The sequence below is a fragment of the Hyla sarda genome, chromosome 1 (assembly GCF_029499605.1).
Source record: "Hyla sarda isolate aHylSar1 chromosome 1, aHylSar1.hap1, whole genome shotgun sequence".
In the NCBI taxonomy this organism is placed as follows: Eukaryota; Metazoa; Chordata; class Amphibia; order Anura; family Hylidae; genus Hyla; species Hyla sarda.
In genome coordinates this window covers 159,245,905-159,267,248 of record NC_079189.1, presented here as the reverse complement: position 1 = coordinate 159,267,248, position 21,344 = coordinate 159,245,905, and the positions used below count along the sequence as shown (strand labels likewise).

Below are 21,344 nucleotides of genomic sequence, written 5' to 3'. Positions count from 1 at the left end.
CAGCAGTTTGCTGTTTGGGCATGCTGGGATTTGTAGATTTGCAACAGCAGGATGGCTACAGTTTGGAGATCACTGTGCAGTGGTCTCTAAACTGTAGCCCTCCAGATGTTGCAAAACTGCAAATCCCAGCATGCCCAAAGAGCAAACAGCTGTCTCTGCATGCTGGGAGTTGTAGTTGCATACCTCCAGCTGTTGCATAACTACATCTCCCAGCATGCCCTTCGGCGATCAGTACATGCTGGGAGTTGTAGTTTTGCAACAGCTGGAAGCACACTAGTTGGAAAATACTGTTAGGTAACATCTCCCTGACGAAGGAAGCCGTGTTTCTGAAACGCGTTGGAGGTATCTTGGATCTAGTCCTGTACCGTAGTGACGTCACGACATCGGTCTCCAGCAAACCGCAAACCGGGGCTACCACGGTAGAGAACGCCACCGGCCGGCGCGTACTCCCGCAATCCCCAACTAGGATCTTCGGTAAAAGGATACGCACTCTCGGCAACATCTCAGAACAAGAGGAAGTGCGGGCATCACCGCCAAGAAAAACAATCACACAAAAATGCAAGCAAAACGCAAGTGAAATCTTTAAAGTGATTGCACTATAAGTCCAATATTCTGCGCACATCCATAGGTATATGTTTATAAGTGAACTAGACATTTATCCTGTACGTCTCAGTTAGATCTGCTCGTATCTAAATGGACATTCTTTGACTTGTAGTGCCACCAGCCAACAAGGATTTCACCACCAATAATATACTAATACAGCTAAATTCCTGGAACACGCTGGAACCCATATAAATAAGCATACCTACAGGTACATTCAGTACTGTATCATTTATTTATTAATATATACACAATACGGTTAATAAATAATATATATATATATATATATATATATATATATATATATATATATCCCACATTTTTTCAGTGCACCCTAAAGAACAACTTAAAGAATGACCCTGCAAACAATTATACCACACTTACAGTTTGATCTTCTTCTTTTAGCCAGGTAGGTGTATCCACAATTTCAAGCATAAGCGCGTACTGTAACATATATGTGTAATATACACAAATATACACATATATATTGTATTTAGGTAACAGAACCTAACTGGAGGCTTTCCAACCAGTATGCCTCCAGCTGTTGCAAAAGTACAACTCCCAGCATGCACAGTCTGTCAGTGCATGCTGGGAGTTGTAGTTTTACAACAGCTGTAAGTTTGCCCCACCAGTGCGAATGTACCCTAAAAACACTGCACTACACTACACTAACACATAATAAAGGGTAAAACACTACATATACACCCCTTACACTGTCCCCACCAATAAAAATGAAAAACGTTTCGTAAGGGTGCGTTCACACGGGGTATTTGTCAGCGGATCCGCAGCTGCGGATCCGCTGACAAAGGCCCCTAAAGTGCTGCCCTCTTTGTGCCTGCTAATAGCGGCAATCCGCCGCTACCAGCAGACACACTGGGAAGTGCGAGTCGTAGTGTATCCGCACATCCCGCACATCGTGGCCGCTCCCCCAGCTCCCTGAGTGACACAGAGACCGGCCGCGATGTGTGTGAGTACACTGCAGGGTAACTCCCACATCGCAGTGTGTCTGCTGGTAGCGGCGGATTGCCGCTATGAGCCGGCACAAAAAGGGCAGCACTTTAGGGGCCTTTGTCAGCGGATCCACAACTGCGGATCCGCTGACAAATATGCCCGTATGAACGCACCCTTAGGCAGTGTTTCCAAAATGGAGCCTCCAGCTGTTGCAAAACAACAACTCCCAGCATTTCCGGACTTACTGTCCAGGCATGCTGGGAGTTTAGCAACAGCTGGAGGCACCCTGTTTGGGAATCATTGGCGTAGAATACCCCTATGTCCACCCCTATGCAATCCCTAATTTAGTCCTCAGATGCTCATGGCGCTCTCTCACTTTGGAGCCCTGTCGTATTTCAAGGAAATAGTTTAGGGCCACATGGGGTATCTCCGTACTCGGGAGAAATTGCTTTTTGTTCTTTTACCCCTTATGAAAAGGAAAAGTTGGGGTCTACACCAGCCTGTTAGTGTAAAAAAATAAAAAAATTTACACAAACATGCTGGTGTTGCCTCATACTTTTATTTTTACAAGCGGTAAAAGGAAAAAAAGACCACCAAAATTTGTAACGCAATTTCTTCTGAGTACGGAAATACCCCATATGTGGGCATAAAATGCTCTGCGGATGCACAACAAAGCTCAGGAGTGAGAGAGCGCCATGTACATTTGAGGCCTAAATTGGTGATACGCACAGGGGTGGCTGATTTTACAGCGGTTCTGACATAGACGTAAAAAAATAAATACCCACGTGTGACCCTATTTTGGAAACTACACCCCTCACGGAATGTAACAAGGGGTATAGTGAGCCTTAACACCCCACAGGTGTTTTGATGAATTTTCTTTAAAGTTTGATGCTCACTGGTACTTAAGGACCAAGGGCGTACCTGGTTGTGAGGCCCGGTCGCAATTGCGACCCTTGCGACCTCTATAGCTAAGCCACTGGGGACAAGGTAAGTACCTTTGTCATCAGTGTCCATCACGATTTCCTGCATGGCGCTCTCCTAGCACATTCATCTCTATGGAAGAGCCAGAGATACACGAGCGCTGTAAATAACCCTGCTGCATGTGCAAAGGGAGTCAGGGCGCTGTTCAGGGTCCCCTCGAGACCAGACCCTTATCCCCTGTCCTGTGGAAAGGGGATAAGGAGTAATGTGGTGTCCCAGTACAGGTACATTGTGTCAAGGTATTTTAGGCCCTGTCAGATTGAGACCTCCAGTGTCCTGGGGACTCCCCTGCAGGGACTCAACCATTTCTAATGTGTATTTGCACTGTTATAACTTAGCAATCAGTTATTAGGTGTCTGTAGCTTTAAGTATGTTACCTAGCAACCTCATGCTTAGTCAGGGTATGTGAGAGTGAAGGACTGAGGGCTAGACTAAACTTTTGTGTAAGGTGTTATATTATGTTATTACTTGTATGTAACTTTATTGTAAATCCTAAAGGGGATACAGACAACTCTATGATCCACAGCTGCCTGGCCAATGGGCTTTAGTTTAGCCTGCCCTTGTAAGGGGTGGCATTTCCTATGTAGAGTAAGTGTGGAGGAGTAGAGGAGTAAAGCAGTTCATTCAGTTCAGAGTGGTGTGGAGTTCAGAGTACAGAGCGGAGGTCCAAGCAAGTTCAGAGGAGGTGAAGCTCCGGAGTAGCAGAGAGAATCCGCAGAGGAGTGAGAGCAAAGATAAGAGGGAGATAAGAAAAGCATGAAGTAACCCCAACTAATAGCAAGCCTTTACTTCAGCCTTGATCAGAGAATTCCTAAAGGACAATTCATTTTCTTCCGGCGAAAAGCCACAAATCTACCGACCCTTCAGTAAGTGACTTTAATCTCAAGCCTAATATAGCGCAGACCTAAAACTACTAGTCCGGCCGTAAGAGCCAAGCATATATGCAATATCAAGTCCAGGCACTGTAAGCTGTGTGGTCCTCTAAAGACTGTCTGTTAAACCTTTGAGAGACTTTGGTTGAGCGCTGTGGAGATTGTACCACCTATCTTCAAGTTAGTAAAGCCTCCGTTAAACTGCAACCTAGTGTGGAGTCAATTCTTTCCTTACTAGCCTGTGGAGAGACGGAGTTCCCCGGACCTGTAGTACCCCGGGAGATATCAAGACTACAGTGGCATCACGTGACATTAAGGGTTAATACCATCCAACCCTGGGTTCATAACCCCCCAAGAACCAAGTAGCTAACCCCAGCGTAGCGGTGGCTGCGGACCTCACCCGTGGCCACCACAGTAAAGTAGCAGAGTACTCCTTTAACAAATTTTGTTTTGAATCTAGGAGCCAGGATAAAAAGGCTTTTTATTTTTTATTTTTTAAACAACCAGCGCAATTTTTCAGTTTTAGAGAGGTGGTTGTTTAACCGGTTGTCGTCTAAGGACGAGCCGGCTCGTCCTGAGATGGAAACTAGAGATGAGCGAACTTTTCAAAAATTCGAATCAGCCGATTCCTCGAATTTTCCGATAAAGTTAGTTTTGTTCCGAATTTTTTCGTGGCGAATCTATATTAAAAAAGGCTGTTTCTAGCCTACATACAGCCTCTATAGGGGTATAGAACACTTTGCTGTGTTCTAAAATGCATATGGAGTGTGCTGGGGTAGTGAAATAATACTGTTATTCAGAATAACATGCAGATTACCGGTCTCACTTTTAGAATCACTGCCGCACAGCAGCACTGGTGGTGGCATCAGTGTCATGAGACCATATAGTGACTGAATGACACAGTGTTTAGATGTTGGCAGCATGAGGACACCATACAGTGGCTGAATGGCACAGCGTGGAGGTGTTGGCAGCATGAGGACACCATATAGTGGCTGAATGACACAGCTTGGATGAGGCTGAAGCATGAGGAGACCTTACAGTGGCTGAATGACACAGTCTGGAGGTGTTGTCAGCATGAGTAGACCATATAGTGGATGAATGACACAGCATAGAGGTGTTGGCAGCATGAGGAGACCATATAGTGGATGAATGACACAGCATGGAGGTGTTGGCAGCATGAGGAGACCATATAGTGGATGAATGACACAGCCCGGAGTTGCCAGCAGCATGAGTAGGCACTAGGCCTTCACAATCCCTAAGATTAAAAGATGAATTAAGAAATTTAAACCAAAGATTTTGGATAGCGGGTACTACCTATGAGCAAATTTTTAATTCCAAGACCCAGGCCCAACAGCGGCATCAGTAACCAATATATTGCCTGAATGACACAGTCTGGAGTTGTTCAGATGATTCTATGGCCAAATTATATGCTAAACTATATATACCTGCCCTGAGTGTTTTCCTAAGATTCTGCCTTCAGTTTTACAACTACAACTCCCAGCATGCCCTCACAGTCAATAGCTGTCAGGGCATGCTGAGAGTTGTGGTTGTGAAACAGCTGTAGGCACCATGCTAGGAAAACACAGGAGCGCAGCATAGATGAGGTAAGGGCCGAAGTCGGCTTCCTGCTCGGCCTCAGTGAGCAGGATTGGAGACAGCAATATAACACTTTAGAAGGTAGGAAAAACATTTTAAAAGCTACTCTCTAACACACACATCACTGCGCCCCCACCACCACCTAACATGTAACCTCCTGTTATTATTAAGAGACTGTGCCTCCATGTATTAAATGATGTTTCTCTGTGCTGGCGCCTGTGAGAACATAAGATTGTTCTACTAAGTCCTTATGCAGAACCTTGTACTAATACAGAACCATGAGCTACAGGGATGTGGATCCACTGGTCCCAGCTACACCTCAGGTGCTTTTCCCCAGCTAGTATCTCAGCTTACACTGTCCTCTGGATTGCAGCAACAATGTCCTGTACAATATATATGTATGTACAATTTCACTTTACTGGATAATGTTAAGAATCCTCAATATTAATGGACTGTCCAGGAATGTTCCAAGCCATGCTGTCCCTCATCCCCTCCACCCCGTCCCCTATCTGCTCACACACATCTCCCCCTCCACCCACCTCCTCGGTCTCCTCACACAGATCTCCTCACCCCCACCCCTCCCTTACACCCATCTCCACAGCTCACCTCCTCCTTCCCCGTCCTCCCTATCTTCACTTTGCAGCCAGTTCTCTCCCTCCGCGGTGCTGATAAATCATGAGGAGGCCATAGTCAGTGTCAGAAATGTAATAGCAGGGTCGGAGGCAGGAAGATGTCAGGGTCTTGGAGAAGGCGTGCGTGCGTCTTGTCCCAGCAGCCCCAAGCCTCTCCAGCCCTGCAGTCATTTTTAAAGGGCCCGCAACCGGCATAGGAGATATGCTGGCAGCGACAGACTCCCCTTCCTCAGGCCCGGGCCCTCAGGCAGCACCCGAGTGCTAGACGTGCTGCACCACATAAAACCCCATACACCTCACACCTTTACACCCTGTGGCACACCACAAGGGCATCTTGGGAGAAAAGAAATGAGGGGGCAGCTTTTTGTGGTGTTTTTTTATTTTTTATTTTTGGCTTGAAAAAAACCCTCAAATAAAAATTGCGTCTGTTCCTAGGCTTAGACTGGGATTAAAGGAAAACTGTTACCCATTCAGTCACACAAAACACGATACACAGAGTTATAGTGCAGGTGAACATGAGACCGATATGAGCTCTTTGACCGATATACGTACCTGTAGTCCGGCCCGGCGTCCCTCTGATGGTCCGCTTCTTCCTGCACTGAATTGCACACTGGAGGCGGCCCGCCGGCTGGACCTGAATATTCATGGGCGCTGGCCATGTGATCGCTCAGTAGGCACAAGCGCTCACGTGACCAGCAATCACACCATAACCCGTTGTTTTGGGTTTAGTGTGGGTGAACGGGTGACTGTTTTCCTTCAAATACAGCTTATGTGTTGCCTTTTTCAAAGCCCACATTGCTTCATCTCCCCCCCCCCCTTCCAACAGATGTCTGTCCAGCTGTTGCAAAACCACAACTCCCAGTATACCCTGACACTGACAGCCTAAAGCTGTCAGTGCATGCTGGGAGTTGTAGTTTTGCAACTGCTGGACAGCCACAGGGGGTCACTAATGCAGTATGTCAATCTCGGCCTATGCTGCCTGATCTTGAACTGGCAGCAGGAGCCGCAACCACTTTAAATCAGTAAGAAGCGCTGGCTGCCGGGACGTCTGATGAATAATATCCTTCCGCTCCATACCACAACGTCAGAGGCGTCACTCGTCAGATGTCCCAGCAGCCAGCGCTGCCCATTGGGAGAGATTTATCAAAACCAGTCCAGAGGAGAAGTTGCTGAGTTGTCCATAACAACCAATCAGATTGCTTCTTACATTTTTTAGAGGCCTTTCATGGACAGGTCTTGATGAATCTCCCCCATTGAGCCTGCCAGAGCCGCAGTGATCTGTGTAAGAAACCTATGGGCCCAGGCTGTTAGGGTCACCAAATTATATTACAAATGCTGAGTGTCTGGTTAGGAGAAACAAATATAATGTACCCACAGGGAGTGAGCCATTTTTATAAAAAATTGCCAAAAATCCCTGAGATAAGTCATGCAGAATATGTTAAAAAGCTTTTTGGATTTTCAGCCAATCAGAAAGCAGCACTACTCAAATAGAACTCCCGTGAGGTCACACATGTGATGTCATAACCTTTGTCATCAGTGAGGGGCCTAAACTGTAGGAACCTAGGAATGCAAATTCATACCCGCCTGTGACTGGTAAGTATCACATCTTTTTGGTCTTTAGTGCAGTTCCATGTGCATTTCTATAATAAACATGTAACTAATCTCTCTTTTCTTTTCCTATCTTAGATGCACACCTTCCAGGCTGTGGGGCAGCACATACACTGACACATTGGCCCAAATTCTAGAGGTAACCTCCTTTAGTATGCCCAGAGGAAGGGCAGTACAGTAGCCATGGATTCCCTACAGGTTTCCTCCCCTCTGGAGGTTTTTCCTGTCCTGAGTTAGTTACTGTCCGCTCTTTGTGAGTGATGGAGGTTACATAAAATCCCTACACAAACATTTTGGTAAATAATAAATAAAGTTCCCCTTTGTTTAAACTGTTCTTTGACTTGTTTGACTCATTTATTTTATTTCTGTGTGTGAAAAATAGTGTTAGCAAAATGTGGATGACAGAAGTGTCCAAAACTGCTCTCCTGCCCGATCTGTACCATGTGATGAGGGGAGAGGCGGCTGATGCTGGGGGGTACAGTTGTCCAGGCAACCGTAGGGCACCCAGCAAGTTCTGATGTCTTATGCCCAGAAATGGTTGGCTACTCACTGTGTCAGAAGATTCTCATCCTATATATGAAGACCATCAGGAATCAAAACCTGTGGAGAGGAAAAGTTGACCAGTTGCCCATAGCAACCAATCAGATCACTTCTATTTTTCAGAGGTCTTGTTGAGAATGAAAGAAGCAATCTGATTGGTTGCTATGGGCAACTGATCAACTTTTACCCTGCACTGGTTTTGATAAATCTCCCCAATAATTATTACAACCATGTCACACACTTAGGGTTGCCACCTGGCTGCTATTTTACCAGCACAGCTGGTATTTTAGAAACCCTGACAGTATTTTTAATATAAAAGTACCAGCAATTCAATGGCTGGTATTTATCTAAGCCCCCTGGGCTGTAATATGTAGAGATGGAGAGGCAAGAGCTAACCCCGCCCCTTCCCTCTGCCAGCTGAGCTCTGATTGGTGAAGACTTCTCCCTCACACACAGGAGCTCAGCACACTCAGCACAAAGAGAGAAGATTAACCCCTTAAAGACCACGGGCGTATGGGTATGCCCATGCTCCCTTGTACTTAAGGACCAAGGGCGTACCCGTACGCCTGTGGGAATTTCCGTCAACCCCGCGCACCGCGTTGGGCAAGGACCGGACCGGGATGACTGCTGATATTTATCTGCAGGCATCCGGTGCCAATGCCCAGGGAGGTCCTGAGACCAACCCACTGTTGTCCGGGCAGAGCAGGGGAACCGTTGGTGACCGGCGCCGGAGGTCACTTACCCTCGGCAGCAATGCCCGGCGTCGATCCTCGGCGGCGGCGTTGACATGCGGCAGGCTCCATGGATCCTACGGAAGCCGGTGAGTATACAGTTGTCTCTAAACTGTAGCCCTCCAGATGTTGCAAAACTACAACTCCCAGCATGCCCAGACAGCTGTTTGCTGTTTGGGCATGCTGGGATTTGTAGTTTTCAACAGCAGGATGGCTACAGTTTGGAGATCACTGTGCAGTGGTCTCTAAACTGTGGCCCTCTAGATCTTGTAAAACTACAACTCCCAGCATGCCCACACAGCAGTTTGCTGTCTGGGCATGCTGGGATTTGTAGTTTTGCAACATCTGGAGGGCCACAGTTTGTAGATTACTGTGCAGTGGTCTCTAAACTGTAGCCCTCCAGATGTTGCAAAACTGCAAATCCCAGCATGCCCAAAGAGCAAACAGCTGTCTCGGCATGCTGGGAGTTGTAGTTGCATATCTCCAGCTGTTGCATAACTACATCTCCCAGCATGCCCTTCGGCGATCATTACATGCTGGGAGTCGTAGTTTTGCAACAGCTGGAAGCACACTAGTTGGAAAATACAGAGTTAGGTAACATCTCCCTGACGAAGGAAGCCGTGCTTCTGAAACGCGTTGGAGGTATCTTGGATCTAATCCTGTACCGTAGTGACGTCACAACATCGGTCTCCAGCAAACCGCGAACCGGTGCTACCACGGTAGAGAACGCCACCGACCGGGGCGTACTCCCGCAATCCCCAACTAGGATCTTCGGTAAAAGGATACGCACTCTCCGCAACATCTCAGAACAAGAAGAAGTGCGGGCATCACCGCCCAAAAAAACAATCACACAAAAATGCAAGCAAAACGCAAGTAAAATCTTTAAAGTGATTGCACTATAAGTCCAATATTCTGCGCACATCCATAGGTATATGTTTATAAGTGAACTAGACATTTATCCTGTACGTCTACGTTAGATCTGCTCGTATCTAAATGGACATTCTTTGACTTGTAGTGCCACCAGCCAACAAGGATTTAACCACCAATAATATACTAATACAGCTAAATTCCTGGAACACGCTGGGACCCAGATAAATAAGCATACCTACAGGTACATTCAGTACTGTATCATTTATTTATTAATATATACACAATACGGTTAATAATATATATATATATATATATATATATATATATGTATATATATATATATATATATATATATATATATATATATATCCCACATTTTTTCAGTGCACCCTAAAGAACAACTTAAAGAATAACCCTGCAAACAGTTATACCACACTTACAGTTTGATCTTCTTCTTTTAGCCAGGTAGGTGTATCCACAATTTCAAGCATAAGCGCGTACTGTAACATATATGTGTAATATACACAAATATACACATATATATTGTATTTAGGTAACAGAACTTAACTGAAGGCTTTCCAACCAGTGTGCCTCCAGCTGTTGCAAAAGTACAACTCCCAGCATGCACAGACTGTCAGTGCATGCTGGGAGTTGTAGTTTTACAACAGCTGTAGGTTTGCCCCACCAGTGCGAATGTACCCTAAAAACACTGCACTACACTACACTAACACATTATAAAGGGTAAAGCACTACATATACACCCCTTACACTGTCCCCACCAATAAAAATGAAAAATGTTTCGTAAGGGTGCGTTCACACTGGGGTATTTTTCAGCGGATCCGCAGCTGCAGATCCGCTGACAAAGGCCCCTAAAGTGCTGCCCTCTTTGTGCCTGCTAATAGTGGCAATCCGCCGCTACCAGCAGACACACTGGGAAGTGCGAGTCACAGTGTATCCGCACATCAAGCACATCGCGGCCGTTCCCCCGGCTCCCTGAGCGACACAGAGACCGGCCGCGATGTGTGTGAGTACTCTGCAGGGTCACTCGCACATCGCAGTGTGTCTGCTGGTAGCGGCGGATTGCCGCTATGAGCAGGCACAAAGAGGGCAGCAATTTAGGGGCCTTTGTCAGCGGATCCGCAGCTGCGGATCCGCTGACAAATACGCCCGTGTGAACGCACCCTTAGGCAGTGTTTCCAAAATGGAGCCTCCAGCTGTTGCAAAACAACAACTCCCAGCATTTCCGGACTGACTGTCCAGGCATGCTGGGAGTTTAGCAACAGCTGGAGGCACTCTGTTTGGGAATCACTGGCGTAGAATACCCCTATGTCCACCCCTATGCAATCCCTAATTTAGTCCTCAAATGCTCATGGCGCTCTCTCACTTTGGAGCCCTGTCGTATTTCAAGGAAATAGTTTAGGGCCACATGGGGTATTTCCGTACTCGGGAGAAATTGCTTTTTCTCCTTTTACCCCTTATGAAAAGGAAAAGTTGGGGTCTACACCAGCCTGTTAGTGTAAAAAAATTAAAATTTTTACACAAACATGCTGGTGTTGCCTCATACTTTTATTTTTACAAGCGGTAAAAGGAAAAAAAGACCACCAAAATTTGTAACGTAATTTCTCCTGAGTACGGAAATACCCCATATGTGGGAGTAAAATGCTCTGCGGAAGCACAACAAAGCTCAGGAGTGAGAGAGCGCCATGTACATTTAAGGCCTAAATTGGTGATATGCACAGGGGTGGCTGATTTTACAGCGGTTCTGACATAAACGCAAAAAAATAAATACCCACGTGTGACCCTATTTTGGAAACTACATCCCTCACGGAATGTAACAAGGGGTATAGTGAGCCTTAACACCCCACAGGTGTTTTGATGAATTTTCGTTAAAGTTTGATGCTCACTGGTACTTAAGGACCAAGGGCGTACCTGGTTGTGAGGCCCGGTCGCAATTGCGACCCTTGCAACCTCTATAGCTAAGCCACTGGGGACAAGGTAAGTACCTTTGTCATCAGTGTCCATCACGATTCCCTGCATGGCGCTCTCCTAGCACATTCATCTCTATGGAAGAGCCAGAGATACACGAGCGCTGTAAATAACCCTGCTGCATGTGCAAAGGGAGCCAGGGCGCTGTGCAGGGTCCCCTCGAGATCAGACACTTATCCCCTGTCCTGTGGAAAGGGGATAAGGAGTAATGTGGTGTCCCAGTACAGGTACATTGTGTCAAGGTATTTTAGGCCCTGTCAGATTGAGACCTCCAGTGTCCTGGAGGCTCCCCTGCAGGGACTCAACCATTTCTAATGTGTATGTGCACTGTTATAACTTAGCAATCAGTTATTAGGTGTCTGTAGCTTTAAGTATGTTACCTAGCAACCTCATGCTTAGTCAGGGTATGTGAGAGTGGAGGACTGAGGGCTAGACTAAACTTTTGTGTAAGGTGTTATATTATGTTATTACTTGTATGTAACTTTATTGTAAATCCTAAAGGGGATACAGACAACTCTATGATCCACAGCTGCCTGGCCAATGGGCTTTAGTTTAGCCTGTCCTTGTAAGGGGTGGCATTTCCTATGTAGAGTAAGTGTGGAGGAGTAGAGGAGTAAAGCAGTTCATTCAGTTCAGAGTGGTGTGGAGTTCAGAGTACAGAGCGGAGGTCCAAGCAAGTTCAGAGGAGGTGAAGCTCCGGAGTAGCAGAGAGAATCCGCAGAGGAGTGAGAGCAAAGATAAGAGGGAGATAAGAAAAGCATGAAGTAACCCCAACTAATAGCAAGCCTTTACTTCAGCATTGATCAGAGAATTCCTAAAGGACAATTAATTTTCTTCCGGCGAAAAGCCACAAATTTACTGACCCTTCAGTAAGTGACTTTAATCTCAAGCCTAATATAGCGCAGACCTAAAATTACTAGTCCGGTCGTAAGAGCCAAGCATATATGCAATATCAAGTCCAGGCACTGCAAGCTGTGTGGTCCTCTAAAGACTGTCTGTTAAACCTTTGGGAGACTTTGGTTGAGCGCTGTGGATATTGTACCACCTATCTTAAAGTTGGTAAAGCCTCCGTTAAACTGCAACCTAGTGTGGAGTCAATTCTTTCCTTACGAGCCTGTGGGGAGACGGAGTTCCCCGGACCTGTAGTACCCCGGGAGATATCAAGACTACAGTGGCATCACGTGACATTAAGGGTTAATACCATCTGACCCTGGGTTCATAACCCCCCAAGAACCAAGTAGCTAACCCCAGCGTAGCGGTGGCTGCGGACCTCACCCGTGGCCACCACAGTAAAGTAGCAGAGTACTCCTTTAACAAATTTAGTTTTGAATCTAGGAGCCAGGATAAAAAGGCTTTTTTTATTTATTTTTTAAACAACCAGCGCAATTTTTTCAGTTTTAGAGAGGTGGTTGTTTAACCGGTTGTCGTCTAAGGACGAGCCGGCTCGTCCTGAGATGGCAACTAGAGATGAGCGAACTTTTCAAAAATTCGATTCGGCCGATTCACCGAATTTTCCGATAAAGTTCGTTTCGTTCAAAATTTTTTTCGTGGCGAATCTATATTAAAAAAGGCTATTTTTAGCCTACATATAGCCTCTATAGGGGTATAGAACACTTTGCTGTGTTCTAAAATGCATCTGGAGTGTGCTGGGGTAGTGAAATAATACTGTTATTCAGAATAACATGCAGATTACCGGTCTCACTTTTAGAATCACTGCCGCACAGCAGCACAATTACAGAGCCTGGTGGTGGCATCAGTGTCATGAGACCATATAGTGACTGAATGACACAGTGTTTAGGTGTTGGCAGCATGAGGACACCATATAGTGGCTGAATGGCACAGCGTGGAGGTGTTGGCAGCATGAGGACACCATATAGTGGCTGAATGACACAGCTTGGATGAGGCTGAAGCATGAGGAGACCATATAGTGGCTGAATGACACAGTCTGGAGTTGTTGGCAGCATGAGGATACCATATAGTGGCTGAATGACACAGCATGAAGATGTTGGCAGCATGAGGAGACCATATAGTGGATAAATGACACAGTCTGGACATGTTGTCAGCATGAGGAGACCATATAGTGGCTGAATGGCACAGCGTGGAGGTGTTGGCAGCATGAGGAGACCATATAGTGGTTGAATGACACAGCATGGACATGTTGTCAGCATGAGGAGACCATATAGTGGCTGAATTACACAGCATGGAGGTGTTGGCAGCATGAGGAGACCATATAGTGGATGAATGGCACAGCCCGGAGTTGCCAGCAGCATGAGTAGGTACTAGGCCTTCACAATCCCTAAGATTAAAAGATGAATTAAGAAATTTAAACCAAAGATTTTGGATAGCGGGTACTACCTATGAGCAAATTTTAAATTCCAAGACCCAGGCCCAACAGCGGCATCAGTAACCCATATATTGCCTGAATGACACAGTCTGGAGTTGTTCAGATGATTCTATGGCCAAATTATATGCTAAACTATATATACCTGCCCTGAGTGTTTTCCTAAGATTCTGCCTTTAGTTTTACAACTACCACTCCCAGCATGCCCTCACAGTCAATAGCTGTCAGGGCATGCTGAGAGTTGTGGTTATGAAACAGCTGTAGGCCCCATGCTAGGAAAACACAGGAGCGCAGCATAGATGAGATAAGGGCCGAAGTCGGCTTCCTGCTCGGCCTCAGTGAGCAGGATTGGAGACAGCAATATAACACTTTAGAAGGTAGGAAAAACATTTTAAAAGGCGGTGGGGGGGGGGGGGTTAGGCATAGATTAGCAATAGGTAGGGACAGAAAAAAAATATATAGATGACGAGAGCTACTCTCTAACACACACATCTCTGCGCCCCCACCACCACCTAACATGTAACCTCCTGTTATTATTAAGAGACTGTGCCTCCATGTATTAAATGATGTTTCTCTGTGCTGGCGCCTGTGAGAACATAAGATTGTTCTACTAAGTCCTTATGCAGAACCTTGTACTAATACAGAACCATGAGCTACAGGGATGTGGATCCACTGGTCCCAGCTACACCTCAGGTGCTTTTCCCCAGCTAGTATCTCAGCTTACACTGTCCTCTGGATTGCAGCAACAATGTCCTGTACAACATAGGCGTGCGCAGCCTATTGAATTAGGGTGTGCACCCTAAAGCACAAACTCACTCCGCGCACGCGTGTATGTGTGTGTTTATGTATGTGTGTGTATATATATATATATATATATATATATATATATATATATGTATACACACACACACACTCCTGCTTGCATAGTGTAGGAGGATTGGATCCAGGGCCAGTTTTAGGCTTAGCATGGCCCTGGGCAAAATCAGAAGTGTGTCCCAAAAGTTGTAATAGTGCACTAATCAGATTAGCACATTTTTGGTCACTTCAAATACCATAACAAATATCTAAAAAGCAAAAAAAAGAAAAATGGTACCGATAAAAACTACAAATCACAGCGCTAAAAATGACCCTCATACATCCCCATATACAGAAAAATAAAAGTGCTATAGGGATCAGAATAGTACAATTTTATATTTTTGTATTCACATTAGGTTGGCAGTATAAATCTCCCACATTAGGATGGAAATATATTTCCCCCACATTAGGTTGGCAGTACAGTTCCCCCACATTAGGTTAGTAGTACAGTTCCCCCACATTAGGTTAGTAGTACAGTTCCCCCACATTAGGTGCAGTACAGTACCCCCACATTAGGTTGGCAGTATAGTTCCCCCACATTAGGTGCAGTAAAGTTCCCCCACATTAGGTTAGTAGTACAGTTCCCCCACATTAGATTAGTAGTAAAGTTCCCCAACATTAGGTGCAGTACAGTTCCCCCACATTAGGTTGGCAGTATAGTTCCCCCACATTAGGTGCAGTATAGTTCCCCCACATTAGGTTAGTAGTACAGTTCCCCCACATTAGGTTGGCAGTATAGTTCCCCCACATTAGGTGCAGTATAGTTCCCCCACATTAGGTTAATAATATAGTTCCCCCACATTAGGTTGGCAGTATAGTTCCCCCACATTAGGTTAGTAGTACAGTTCCTCCACATTAGGTGCAGTATAGTCCCCCACATTAGGTGCAGTATAGTTCCCCCACATTAGGTGCAGTATAGTTCCCCCACATTAGGTTAGTAGTATAGTTTCCCCACATTAGGTTGGCAGTATAGTTCCTCCACCTTAGGTACAGTATAGTTCCCCACATTAGGTGGAATATAGTTCCCTCACATTAGGTGGAGTATAGTTCCCCCACATTAGGTGCAGTATAGTTATAATTGTAGGGAGGAGGACAAGTCTAGAATTTACCATGAGGCTTACGGGACTAATTCTACCCCTGATCTTATATTTGCCAAGGGGTTCAATAGGCGGAGCCAAAGGGTTGTCAAAATTCGGTTTTGCCATGTATGATTGTGACTGTCTATTATATGTAGGCTCACAGCTCAGGACTACATTCCCATCATGTATGATTGTGACTGTCTATTATATGTAGCCTACATATAATAGACAATCACACATGATGGGGATGTAGTCCTTAGCTGTGAGCCTACATATAATAGACAGTCACAATCATACATGATCAGGGCTGGTGCAAGGACTTTTGGCACCCTAGGCGAAAGCTAATTTTGCCGCCCCCTTGATCCCACACATTGGCTCTGCCCTTTGACACGCCCAACCTTACTACTGGGGTGACACACTGTAACAAACCCCCTCCTCATGTAATCTCCATACTACAGGGGTGACACACTGTAACAAACCTCCTCCTCATGTAATCTCCTTACTACTGGGGTGACACACTGTAACAAACCTCCTCCTCATGTAATCTCCTTACTACTGGGGTGACACACTGCAACAAACCTCCTCCTCATGTAATCCCCTTACTACTGGGGTGACACACTGTAACAAACCTCCTCCTCATGTAATCTCCTTACTACTGGGGTGACACATTGTAACAAACCTCCTTCTCATGTAATCACCTTACTACTGGGGTGACACACTGTAACAAACCTCCTCTTTGTGTACTCTCCTTGCTACTGGGGTGACACACTGTAACAAACCTCCTCCTCATGTAATCTCATTACTACTAGGGTGACACACTGTAACAAACCTCCTCATCATGTAATCTCCTTACTACTAGGGTGACACACTGTAACAAACCTCCTCCTCATGTAATCTTCTTACTACTGGGGTGACACACTGTAACAAACCTCCTACTCATGTAATCTCCTTACTACTGGGGTGACACACTGTAACAAACCTCCTATTAATGTAATCTCCTTACTACTGGGGTGACACACTGTAACAAACCTCCTCCTCATGTAATCTCCTTACTACTGGGGTGACACACTGTAACAAACCTCCTCTTCATGTAATCTCCTTACTACTGGGGTGACACACTGTAACAAACCTCCTCATGTAATCTCCTTACTACTGGGGTGACACACTGTAACAAACCTCTTCCTCATCTAATCTCCTTACTACTGGGGTGACACACTGTAACAAATCTCCTCCTCATATAATCACCTTACTACTGGGGTGACACACTGTAACAAACCTCCTCCTCATGTCATCTCCTTACTACTGGGGTGACACACTGTAACAAACCTCCTCCTCATGTAATCACCTTACTACTGGGGTGACACACTGTAACAAACCTCCTCCTCATGTAATCACCTTACTACTGGGGTGACACACTGTAACAAACCTCCTCCTCATGTAATCTCCTTACTACTGGGGTGACACACTGTAACAAACCTCCTCCTCATGTAATCACCTTACTACTGGGGTGACACACTGTAACAAACCTCCTCATGTAATCCCCTTACTACTGGGGTGACACACTGTAACAAACCTCCTCCTCATGTAATCACCTTAATACTGGGGTGACACGCTGTAACAAACCTCCTCCTCATGTAATCTCTTTATTACTGGGGTGACACACTGTTTAGCAGACAGTTTAACAGTATTAGATAGAGACAGTATCACACATTATAGGATTAGATACAGCTGCTAAGCAACCAGTATCAGGCATAGGGGGATTAGATACACAGCTCAGCAGACAATATCAAACATAATGGGATTAAATACACAGCTCAAATCACACATGGGGATTAGATACAGGGGCTCAGCAAACAGTATCACACATGGGGGGATTAGATACAGGGTCTCAGCAAACAGTATCACACATGGGAGGATTAGATACACTGCTCATCAGACAGATCCAACTGGGAGGATTAGATACACATCTCATCAGACAGATCACACATGGGGGAATTAGATATAGGGGCTCAACAAACAGTATCACACATGGGAGGATTAGATACACAGCTCATCAGACAGATCACACAAGGGGGATTAGATACACAGCTCAAACAGTATCACTTATGGGGGGTTTAGATACACAGTTTAGCAGACAGATCACACATGGGGAGTAGATACACAGCTCAGCAAACAGTATCACACATGGGAGGTTTAGATACACAGCTCATTAGACAGATCACACACTGGGGGATTAGATACATATTTTATCAGACAGATCACACATGGGGGATTAGATACACATTTTAGCAGACAGATCACACATGGGGGGATTAGATACACAGCTCATTAGACAGATCACACATGGGGGATTCGATATACTGCTCAGCAAACAGTATCACACATGGGGAGTTTAGATACACAGCTCATTAGACAGATCACACACTGGGGGATTAGATACACATTTTAGCAGACAGATCACACATGAAAGGAGCCTCACCAGGTCAGTGTCTCTTCTCTGTCTGGCTGAGGACAGGAATGGCCGATATTTGTGACCTTTTCACCCTGATTTGAAGACACTGTCGCGCAGCAGCTGAGGCAGAGAGAGGCACTTCGGGGGAGGAAGCAGCGCTCCTCGTCAGGATGAAGTAAGCAAAACAGCAGCTGCAATGTGGTTGTGATTGGGGGGGGGGCTGGGTTACTGGATCTCACAGTGCTTCTCCAGCAACATGAGGGGTGGGGCGGGGGGTGTTGTGGTCTTGCAGCTCCTCCAGCAAGACGAGGCTGAGGGGAGGGCGTGTATGTTGACAAGCTAGGTGTGCTGTGACGGGGGCAAGGGGGGGGGGGGATTTCGGCCTGGTGATGTCGGGGATGTCCGGTGGGGCTGGGGTTTAGTAGTGAGAAAAAAGTCCTGCAGCAGCGGGCCGCGGTGATTAGGGTGTGCCTGTGCACACCCGGCACAACCCGTGCGCACGCCTATGCTGTACAATATATATGTATGTACAATTTCACTTTACTGGATAATGTTAAGAATCCTCAATATTAATGGACTGTCCAGGAATGTTCCAAGCCATGCTGTCCCTCATCCCCTCCACCCCGTCCCCTATCTGCTCACACACATCTCCCCCTCCACCCACCTCCTCGGTCTCCTCACACAGATCTCCTCACCCCCACCCCTCCCTTACACCCATTTCCACAGCTCACCTCCTCCTTCCCCGTCCTCCCTCTCTTCACTTTGCAGCCAGTTCTTTCCCTCCGCGGTGCTGATAAATCATGAGGAGGCCATAGTCAGTGTCAGAAATGTAATAGCAGGGTCGGAGGCAGGAAGACGTCAGGGTCTTGGAGAAGGCGTGCGTGCGTCTTGTCCCAGCAGCCCCAAGCCTCTCCAGCCCTGCAGTCATTTTTAAAGGGCCCGCATCCGGCATAGGAGATATGCTGGCAGCGACAGACTCCCCTTCCTCAGGCCCGGGCCCTCGGGCAGCACCCGAGTGCTAGACGTGATGCACCACATAAAGCCACATACACCTCACACGTTTACACCCTGTGGCACACCACAAGGGCATCTTGGGAGAAAAGAAATGAGGGGGCAGCTTTTTGTGGTGTTTTTTTATTTTTTATTTTGGCTAGAAAAAAACCTCAAACAAAAATTGCGTCTGTTCCTAGGCTTAGACTGGGATTAAAGGAAAACTGTTACCCATTCACACAAAACCCGATACACAGAGTTATAGTGCAGGTGAACATGAGACCGAAGCGAGCTCTTTGACCGATATGCGTACCTGTAGTCCGGCCCGGCGTCCCTCTGATGGTCCGCTTCTTCCTGCACTGAATTGCACGCTGGAGGCGGCCCGCCGGCTGGACTTGAATATTCATGGGCGCTGGCCATGTGATCGCTCAGTAGGCACAAGCGCTCACGTGACCAGCAATCACACCATAACCCGATGTTTTGGGTTTAGTGTGGGTGAACGGGTGACTGTTTTCCTTCAAATACAGCTTATGTGTTGCCTTTATCAAAGCCCACATTGCTTCATCTCCCCCCCCCCCTTCCAACAGATGTTTGTCCAGCTGTTGCAAAACCACAACTCCCAGTATACCCTGACACTGGCAGCCTAAAGCTGTCAGCGCATGCTGGGAGTTGTAGTTTTGCAACTGCTGGACAGCCACAGGGGGTCACTGATGCAGTATGTCAATCTCGGCCTATGCTGCCTGATCTTGAACTGGCAGCAGGAGCCACAACCACTTTAAATCAGTAAGAAGCGCTGGCTGCCGGGACGTCTGATGAATAATATCCTTCCGCTCCATACCACAACGTCAGAGGCGTCACTCGTCAGATGTCCCAGCAGCCAGCGTTGCCCATTGGGATAGATTTATCAAAACCAGTCCAGAGAAGAAGTTGCTGAGTTGTCCATAACAACCAATCAGATTGCTTATTTCATTTTTTAGAGGCCCTTTCATGGGCTATGGGCAACTTTACAACTTTTTCTCTGGACAGGTCTTGATGAATCTCCCCCATTGAGCCTGCCAGAGCCGCAGTGATCTGTGTAAGAAACCTATGGGCCCAGGCTGTAAGGGTCACCAAATTATATTACAAATGCTGAGTGTCTGGTTAGGAGAAACAAATATAATGTACCCACAGGGAGTGAGCCATTTTTATAAAAAATTGCCAAAAATCCCTGAGATAAGTCATGCAGAATATGTTAAAAAGCTTTTTGGATTTTCAGCCAATCAGAAAGCAGCACTACTCAAATAGAACTCCCGTGAGGTCACACATGTGATGTCATAACCTTTGTCATCAGTGAGGGGCCTAAACTGTAGGAACCTAGGAATGCAAATTCATACCCGCCTGTGACTGGTAAGTATCACATCTTTTTGGTCTTTAGTGCAGTTCCATGTACATTTCTAGAATAAACATGTAACTAATCTCTCTTTTCTTTTCCTATCTTAGATGCACACCTTCCAGGCTGTGGGGCAGCACATACACGGACACATTGGCCCAAATTCTAGAGGTAACCTCCTTTAGTATGCCCAGAGGAAGGGCAGTACAGTAGCCATGGATTCCCTACAGGTTTCCTCCCCTCTGGAGGTTTTTCCTGTCCTGAGTTAGTTACTGTCCGCTCTTTGTGAGTGATGGAGGTTACATAAAATCCCTACACAAACATTTTACTAAATAATAAATAAAGTTCCCCTTTGTTTAAACTGTTCTTTGACTTGTTCGACTCATTTATTTTATTTCTCTGTGTGAAAAATAGTGTTAGCAAAATGTGGATGACAGAAGTGTCCAAAACTGCTGCCCGATCTGTACCATGTGATGAGGTGAGAGGCGGCTGATGCTGGGGGGTACAGTTGTCCAGGCAACCGTAGGGCACCCAGCAAGTTCTGATGTCTTATGCCCAGAAATGGTTGGCTACTCACTGTGTCAGAAGATTCTCATCCTATATATGAAGACCATCAGGAATCAAAACCTGTGGAGAGGAAAAGTTGACCAGTTGCCCATAGCAACCAATCAGATCACTTCTATTTTTCAGAGGTCTTGTTGAGAATAAAAGAAGCAATCTGATTGGTTGCTATGGGCAACTGATCAACTTTTACCCTGCACTGGTTTTGATAAATCTCCCCAATAATTATTACAACCATGTCACACACTTAGGGTTGCCACCTGGCTGCTATTTTACCAGCACAGCTGGTATTTTAGACACCATGACAGTATTTTTTATATAAAAGTACCA

General features: G+C 46.0%; 2 long non-coding RNA genes across 4 annotated transcripts; both read left to right on the top strand.

Annotated features, from left to right (window-relative positions):
• The first annotated feature begins 238 nt into the window (after positions 1–238).
• LOC130360770 (uncharacterized) lies at positions 239–7,574 on the top strand. 2 transcript variants are annotated; one of them, XR_008890789.1, is made up of 5 exons: positions 239–628; positions 716–811; positions 929–1,009; positions 7,095–7,225; positions 7,319–7,574. It is a non-coding gene; the product is annotated as an uncharacterized LOC130360770 (long non-coding RNA). The 2 variants fall into 2 exon arrangements; XR_008890790.1 differs by lacking the exons at positions 239–628; positions 716–811; positions 929–1,009 and adding an exon at positions 2,985–3,398.
• A 1,411-nt stretch (positions 7,575–8,985) lies between these two features.
• Positions 8,986–20,819, top strand: LOC130360779 (uncharacterized). Of its 2 annotated transcripts, XR_008890791.1 has the most exons (5): positions 8,986–9,439; positions 9,527–9,622; positions 9,766–9,846; positions 20,340–20,470; positions 20,564–20,819. It is a non-coding gene; the product is annotated as an uncharacterized LOC130360779 (long non-coding RNA). The 2 variants fall into 2 exon arrangements; XR_008890793.1 differs by lacking the exon at positions 9,766–9,846.
• Positions 20,820–21,344: the final 525 nt, after the last annotated feature.